Source organism: Pundamilia nyererei, unplaced genomic scaffold (assembly GCF_000239375.1).
Source record: "Pundamilia nyererei isolate P.nyererei 1_Seehausen unplaced genomic scaffold, PunNye1.0 scaffold00053, whole genome shotgun sequence".
In the NCBI taxonomy this organism is placed as follows: domain Eukaryota; kingdom Metazoa; phylum Chordata; class Actinopteri; order Cichliformes; family Cichlidae; genus Pundamilia; species Pundamilia nyererei.
Window position 1 is genome coordinate 2414273 of NW_005187454.1, and position 8659 is coordinate 2422931.

The 8659-nt window shown below is 40.2% G+C and overlaps 1 long non-coding RNA gene across 1 annotated transcript; it reads left to right on the forward strand.

The window, feature by feature from the left end:
• Positions 1 to 4406: 4406 nt before the first annotated feature.
• Positions 4407 to 7949, forward strand: LOC102204510 (uncharacterized). The gene is made up of 4 exons (XR_311743.1): positions 4407 to 4596; positions 5098 to 5729; positions 6008 to 6214; positions 7404 to 7949. It is a non-coding gene; the product is annotated as an uncharacterized LOC102204510 (long non-coding RNA).
• The last annotated feature ends 710 nt before the right edge of the window (positions 7950 to 8659 follow it).

Genomic DNA, 8659 nt, shown 5'->3' on the forward strand with positions numbered 1-8659 from the left:
CCTCTCGTGTTCAGGTTTGTAGTTTAGGTCTTAGTTTTTCCTGTTTAGATTATTTCTGAGTTCTGCTTCCGCTTTTGGTTGTATGTCACTCTCCTTAAAGCTCACTTACATCTCAGTCAGTGCCTGCGCTTTGGGTCCTTCATTCATACCTCACACGGCTTTCCCCGCAAACAGTGACATGAATAGTGGAGACTCCAGAGTTCTTGCCGTTAAGGACCATTGTTTTCATTATATACCGTTGGTGAAAAGTTTAGAGCAGCTGCTATCACAGCCAAGAATGCTTGCAGTGATTGACGAGAGGCCCATGCAAGGATGGCTTTTTTCATCATTTCATTGATGGAGACATTTTTAAGTCCGCACAGCATTGTGGTTGATTTTATATACAGATAAAATGGAACTAGTTGTTAGTGATTTATTACACCTTAGGTAACATCAGTCCTAAGTACAGATCAAGACTTCCTGCTTCTGCTTGCCATGGTAAAATCAAAAGATCTTCCTTGTTGTGCTATGGATGAGATGTTTGAGAGGATTAATGGTGATTTAATTGAGCTGTGTGATGGTGTCCGAGTTGTCACTGCAAGTGGTGAGAGGACAATTCACTGGGCACTCATATCTGTGTGTGGAGACTCTCTAGCTCAGCATGAAGTGGCTGGATTCAAGGAAGGAGTGGGTTTTGCCTACAGTAAATGCAGGCACTGCGAATGCCACTCTGAAGACATGCAGGAACAATTTAATGACGATTTGTTTGTTAAAAGGACCATGGCCAGTCATTACAAGAAATGTAATGACACTGAAAAGGCAAATACTGACTTTTTGAAAGACAATTTTAATATAACGTATGGTATAAACAGGAGAAGCAAGTTAACAGAATCTCCTCACGTTGATGTAATCAAACCCCACAAGACACCATGCATGTTTTTCTTGAAGGTGTTGCCTCATATGAAGTCAAATGTGTTTTAAAGAATCTTGCGCTTTCAGGGCAAATGAACTTAGATTCATTCAACAGTGCAATTCTGCGTTTTCCTTATTCTCCTGTGGATGTGAGGGATAAGCTTTGTCCCATATCTGTCAGTATACGCTGTCAACAATGACAATAAATTGAAACAGTCAGCTGGGCAGATGCTGGTTTTCTTAAAAATCCTGCCATTTCTTATTGACAAAATTGGAGAAAATCATTACACACAAATGCTAGGTAAGATGTTAGAGATCGTAAAAATTCCTTTTTTGCCTAATATTGCTGTCTCAACTCTCTCCAGACTGAAGCTTTTAATAGAGCAACATTTAAACAACTGTTTACAGATGATTTGCCTCTTTTTCAATGTCACATTGACATGGTTTGATATGCAAGATTGATATGGGCCTGGGGCAGCCCATCCGACCCCACCGCAGAGGAAACTACACACACCCCATCATTTAATCGTATCCCAGACTACATAAGACAATAGACACCCAGTATCTCTCCCCCACCTACAGAGTGAACTCCTGGAGAGCAGAGACCTCCTGCAACGATGTAACCTCCCTGCCAATTGAAGAGGCCCCCAGTTCTGTTGATGCACCAGTCCCCGAAGCCCCAACCAGGTCATGACCACAGCCCCTGGATTGAGCCCTACAGGAAAAACATCCCTAGGGAATCCCCAGACACCCCAAGCTGGTACTTGCCCCCAAAACAACCACAATAGCGAAGGCGGGACAAAACTATGACTCCCCACCCCCACTAGGTGATGGAGCTGATCAAAGGAGCCCAGAGGGATTGATCTAATGTGGTGGCAGAGGCTGTATCAAGATAAATATGATCTATCAGATGGTCTCCATATTGGTTAGAATTTATATTATTTTTAAAGTTCATGAGGACCATTTTCTTGGCAATCCATAGGGCAGTAAAAACCGTGTGGTCTGTATTCATCTCTGTAGTGACATCATCAGACACAAGCACCCTAGTTATGCCAAACACATCAAAAGATCTGCTATGCCAAGATGACATCCCCACAGCAAATGAACAATCAGATTCAACAAATTCCATCTACAACTTGACTGAGGAAAAGCCAGAAGATAAAACCGAGCTTTGCAAGACTAAATCTGAAAAACTGACTTTGCCACAAAAATGGCAATCATTTTTCCACTCAAACCACAAACTAAAATTTCAAAAGCTAAACTAACACAAACCTGAAAACACACAAAATGGCTCCTGATGTTGTGCATGTATTTTCCCTCCCTGGAGCATAAAATCCTGTTACAGAAATCGAGAAATAAGGGAAATTTTAAGCATAATTCTGCAGTTTTGCATGGTGGAATGGGACCAATGACAGTGAACAGAAGACCCAAGACTAAAGCAGTAGAGGGAAGTTTGTTTATTGCTTTTACTGTCAAGGGATGTATGTTCGGAAGGACCTTTGGAGACATGTCCGCAGATGTATTAACAAACCAAAAGATGACACGGAAAAGGCCCCACAAAGTAAGAATATATTCGACAGAAGCTTAGTGAAGTGGGATATTTGTTGTGTCTGCGTGCAGAATTCTTAGTGCATAACATGGAGAAAGCCATTACGTCTGCTAACTTCCAGAGAGTTGTGCAAGCGGTAAAGAAAGCTTCAGGTTTCGTTGAAGAGACACTGTCATTCACAAGCCTTGCACAAAAACTGGGACATACACTACACAAAATCTCTGACATTATCCATTGTCGAGCCCTCATGGCAGAGGATTAAGCCCTAATCAAGTCCATTGACACGTTCAAGAAGTTGTAAGCCTCAAATTGTCTCGCTGTGCCTTGAACACATCGAGTGAGACAAAGTATAAACATTGCCCTTCACAGAAGATGTTCAGATTCTCCCTCACTACTTTCAAAAATCTGCAGCAAATGCCTTTTGTTACTTGGAGAACGAAGCCACAGCTTTTTCTTTTTCATTAGCATTCAAGTCTCTGAATGAATACAGAATAAAGATCTTTCCATTTACATAGTGCTCGAAGCAAAAGAGTAAAACAAGACCAAAAAAAAAAACCCTTCCACCTTAGAAGTACATTAAATTTCATAACGATAATCCAAGCAGCACAGCTGGCCAAGATTTCCAAACTTCTTTTATCAATGGAGAAAAGACTTTCCATGATCCAGGGAAAATCACTGGATGAGATTGAAATTCAAGGTTTGTATTGAAAGGAGCAAATATTAGGGCTAGGCAGGAGTTGAACATTATCCTTAATCAACAGAATTAAAACCTTAAAACACGGACAATTAACAGAATTGTCCGTGTTTTAAGGTTCTTGAAGTCTTTTCTTTCATCACTTTGCAACTTAGCAGAGTGGTGGCCCATGTACACCTATGTACCGTGATAAAAGTGTTATTTCCAGTATTAACTTTCTTCTGTATTTTATCATGTGAGAGTGGGACTGAATCCGATGATGATGCTACAGAACTCGCAACGTCGGCATGTGGTACACGTGAGCCTGTGCATGCAGTCGCCGAGTCCACAAACGCAGAGCAGGTCCAAGACACTGGAGATTGTGGTAAGTTATGACTATTTTGGTTTCAGTGGATAAAATGTGTTTGTTGCGAATATTAAAACTTAATCAAAATGTGTAACCAGCAAATGAAGTGCTACTATGGATGCCTACAGCAATGAAACTGCCGCTCCCTCTGAAGGTAAGGGAAGTTTAGGTCTAAGTACCCTTATGTGTTTTAAAATATAAATTTAAAATAGAATAAGACAGAATCAATAAAATGAGGTACAGTTGGTTCCCTAAGCTGATGGACACGTTCTTTGTAATTTTATTGTATTTCTGTCTCTGTACACCTACACCACCACAATGGATTTTAAAATTAATCAATCAATATGTGATTAAAAGTGTAGACTTTCAGCTTTAATTCAAGGGATTTAACAGAATCACCACATTGTAGCCATTAAATGTAGTCCATTATTTTCAGAAGCTCAAGGTTAAGGACAGCGGACAAACATTTTTAGGGCAGGGTGTCCCCTGACTATTTCAAGACATACTATGGTGCTCACAGGATGCATGCTCAATCATTAAGGTAAGTAAATCCCAAAAGGTTGATTCTGTTCATCTGGACATATTGTTTTCAGTGGGAGGAACGTCACGAAACGCTGCGTCCAGACGAACAGAATCAACCTTTTGGGACGAACTTGGCTTAATGATTGAGCATGCATCACAAAACTTGCATTCAACTTATCTTTTATCACACTAGAACACTGAAAATGTATCAAATGTCTAAAATGAGACAATGTAATATTTAAAGCGAACATTAGCTCATTTTGATATTGATGGTAGCAACACACCTCAGAAGTTGGGAGAGGGTAGCATCCCTTCTTTTAACAACAATCAACAAATGTTTAAAACTGAGGAGATCAGTTGCTGGATATTCCAACAATTTTCTGCTTCTTCCAGATAAAAATGCTGCTCAAGCCTGTGATTCAAGAAGAGCTCCCATAAAAAAGGTGGTCCAAGGCTGAGGTTGCTGCAGTGATGAAGCATTTTAATGACCACATAAACAAAGGGAAACTGGCCACCAGAAATGAATGCAGTCATTGGAAACTGGCAGAGGAACCAGTGTTGGCAGGAAGAACAGTTCAGAACATAAAAGATTTGGTAAGACACAGGTTTATCTGCGAAACAGCATAAAGGAGAGTGTTATATCCACTAGGATTACTGTTAATGTTAATGTACTGTAATTAACTCTGTTAATTACCTTTTTTTTTTATTCAACTTCTTATTTGAAATGATCAGCACGTTTGCATTAGTGGAAATAGAGAAAAGCTCTGTTTTATCACTTTGAATATTTTTTTATCACATTTGTTTGATTTTAAGACATTTGAACTTCTCTTAGCTGTGATGTAGAGGCGACCAGGGGGTGGGACTTTAACCCCAGGTCTCATGACACATTACAGGGACTTGGAACTGAAAACTGGGTTTGTGTGTATGGTTATTCTGGAAAATGTGTTTGGTGCTTTGTGGTGCTCTTGTGGTCCTTGAGAAATGGTGCTTATAAAGTCCCTCTATAATCTGCACAAAAGAACTGCACATGTAAATGCACTATATGTATTAGCATGACATGCTAATGCATACAATGTTCTATTTCTGCTTCTACAGATAAACTCGAGAAGCAACCCCAGATCGGATCAAAAGTAAAATTGTTTTTTGGACGGGTGGGTGGATACATCATTTCCATAACTGGCCACCGAAAGGGTGTGGCCATCAACATGAGTATTGAGGAATAGAATATTTAGATGTACAATGAGATAGAGAGAAAATGAAGTATTGCACAGTGGTATTTTATAGAGGGAAAGCCCTTGGAATGGGGGGGCTGTGTTATCAGTGAATCAGAGGGGGTTTAAACGGTAGAAAAAAACTAAGCATGGTGCCCACATCATCCGTAAGTACGAAAACTATAAGAGTTATAGTTACCTAAGAGGCATATACATTGTTTAGTCAGCTGATCAGAGAGAATGAACATGTCTTTTGATTTATTAGGTTGAACAGCACAAGACTCAAAAGTACCATGGGCAAGCAGCGGTCCCTCTATAGGAACGAGCACGCCTGGTTGCAGCGTTACAGCTATTAGAGAAAATATTGAAGGCAGTTCGGAGGCATCTACTTTTTCCCCACAGTTCCAATGGAGGTGTTCATCATAAGCTACCGGAAATTTCAAGGCAGCCTGGGAGAAGATGAATATGGGGACTGCACCCACATTCAACATGCTATATTTCTCCAGTAGCACTTATGTAAGAAAACCTTTAATTTTTTAGACATACTATGAAGTAGGGTTGAAGTGTCATGGAATTTATTCATGTGGTTTCTTTTTAAAACATTAATTATTCTTCCCGGCCAAGCAACAGTTGGGACGTAAAACTTAACGACACAGTGGCAACATTTATGTGCTGTGATGCCATCACAGCCAAAAGGGTTTACCAAGGTTATTTAAACAAGTCAGACCTGTTTATGTTATACATTTATCTGTACACTTACATTTATTAATAATGAGCAATATTGCTTTGCACAGCTTAAGGACCCTGCAGAGGACACCCTCCAGAGCTGAGCACTGACAACGAATGCATTTTCAACATATGCAGCAAAGAAAGTGAAAAGGAGAGAGGACAGAGAATCTATGCAGGACAAAGACAATCAAGGATCTGACCAGGAAGAGCAGGAGTCATCAGGACCAGAGGAGCTTCTAGAAAGATGGCTCTCCCAGTGTCTGAATAACAAGGTATGTGTGCCCCGAATCCCAAAAGTGAGAGTTTTGATTGGTTGCACTCCTTTCATATATAATCTTTTAGTCCAACATGAACAAACGGCAGCACTACTAAATCACTGCCCTGGTTCACAGAAGCTATTCACAGCTTTAGGTGAATTTGCCGTAAAACTAAGCGCCTGTGAAAAGCCACAAAACTTGAAGTTCATAAGCTCCACTATTATCTACCTTCAAAAACATGGTGAAAGATGCGAGAGCCACTTATTTCACTGAACTACTCGCAGTAGGAAAAAGAAATCCTAAGGTTCTCTTCGACACAGTAAATAACATAGTCTCCCCCACAACTCCGTGCACACCTGTCTTTTCAGATAAGCACTGCAATGACTTTCTAGGATTTTTCCAAGATAAATTCAGTGGAATCTTGGGATAATTTTTGATCAATCACTGTCGTTTGATGCTCATATCAAGTCTGTGACCCGCTCCTGCTTTTTTCATCTAAGAAACATTGCCAAACTCAGGACTATTGTAACCAACGGTGAACTGGAGATGCTTGTCCATGCCTTCATCTCCTCTCGTTTAGATTACAGTAATGCACTCTTTTCTTGTCTGTCTAAGGCTTCCCTAAATCGCCTCCAAACGGTCCAAAATGCCGCAGCAAGGCTTTTATCCCACAGTCATAAATTCTCCCATATCACCCTGTGTTAAAATCCTTGCACTGGCTTCCGGTTGAGTACAGATATCAGTTTAAAATCCTCACTTTTACATGTCCCTACAAGGTGAGGCCCCACTTATATCACTGAGCTTCTCCAACCCTACTCTCCAAACCGGCTCCTTAGATCCACTGATAGTGGTCTTCTAACCATTCCACAGAGCCGTTTGAAAACGAAGGGAGATCGCTCTTTTCAAACCTTCCAATATTGTGGAACAGTTTACCTCCCCGCGACGCACCATCAACTCTGCAGCTACTTTAAAAAAAAAAAAAAACAGCTCAAAACACATCTGTTGAGACAGGCATTTAGGTAATATTCATGTGTAGTAAACAGTTTTATTGGATATGCTGTTATACCCTCTTTATAGTGTTTTATGGTTTCGATTGATATGCTTTTATTCCCATGTGAAGCACTTTGAAATAACTTCCTGTTTTAAAAAGTGCTATATAGATCAATTTTACTTACAAACATATTTATATTCATATTTGTACCAGATGGGGAGCCTCCCTCAGGATGAAGGTGCTGGTGGTGCCAGAACCACATTACCCACACAGGAAGACAATTCGGAAGAGGACAAAGGACAAGTACGGATAAGGGTTCCTAAGACAGCCACGAAAAAAACCCTGGGCGTCCTGTGTGTCATATACTGGGTTATGTTAGTGCCTGTGTTGAGCTGTGGGCATTGCAGCTTTACGCCATCTTTGCAGCTCCTAGCTGTTGCATGCATTGTTGTGCCGTTATAACTGATACCACAGGCGCCTGTAACTTTTACCAAATGCTTTTACCTGCAGGTAGGGGGCTGAAGTCCATTCCTGACAGTTTGATTTGTATTTAAACCATAAATACCAACATGAAGCTGCATTTAGGTTTTGTTTTTTTATAAAATGTACAGGACAAGCCAATATTGATGATTACCAGTCCAATACCAAATTCCAACCGTGACTGAAGTTAGTCAGTCACTCTCAAGACACACGTAAGAACAATTCCTTACAAATGTCAACAAATGTGTAAATCCCATGTTATTAAATTATCTTTTACAATAAAAGGACTTCTGTTTTGAAATTAGATCTTTGCCTTTGTGTGTACCTGATTCAGTTTTAAGTTTTCCTTCTGCTGAGGCATGCAATCTCAAAAGTTCTCAAACAGTTGTTTGACCATTTCCCCACAGAAAGACGAGGTTGTGGTAGTGTAAGAGCACGCCAGTATAACAAATCTGAACATTACAGCTAGACGAGCTACAGTTGTCACGGATCTGGGTCGGTGACCCTTTTTAAAAAATTTTTTTTTATTTAATTTAAAAGGGGGACGATAGATATTAATGAACATTTTAACAAATGTAAATATGCCAGATGATAGCTGTCACGTCCACTCAGACCCACGTGACGTGAAGGAAGGAGTTCAAAACTTTATTTACAGTACGTCACAGAACAGACAGGAGAAAAATGCAAATAAAAACGATGCTTTGGTGCGATTACGTGATTTGGCGTGAACTCAGGATGACAACTTAAATATAGACTGGAGGCTTTCAGATCATTGTAGACTTCAACCAATAGCTCAACTATCATCTCTGATCAATTATCAACACGTCGTGCTGCGAAAAAGCTGAGGCAGAAACAGCCAACAACTATGAATGTCCCTGAGACAAACTATGAATGAGAGGTAAGCTCAGATTTCCTATGACCTCTGAATGTTACACGAGGATAACACAAAACACTCAAGACAAATATCATTGATGCTGTCCTCTTGGGAG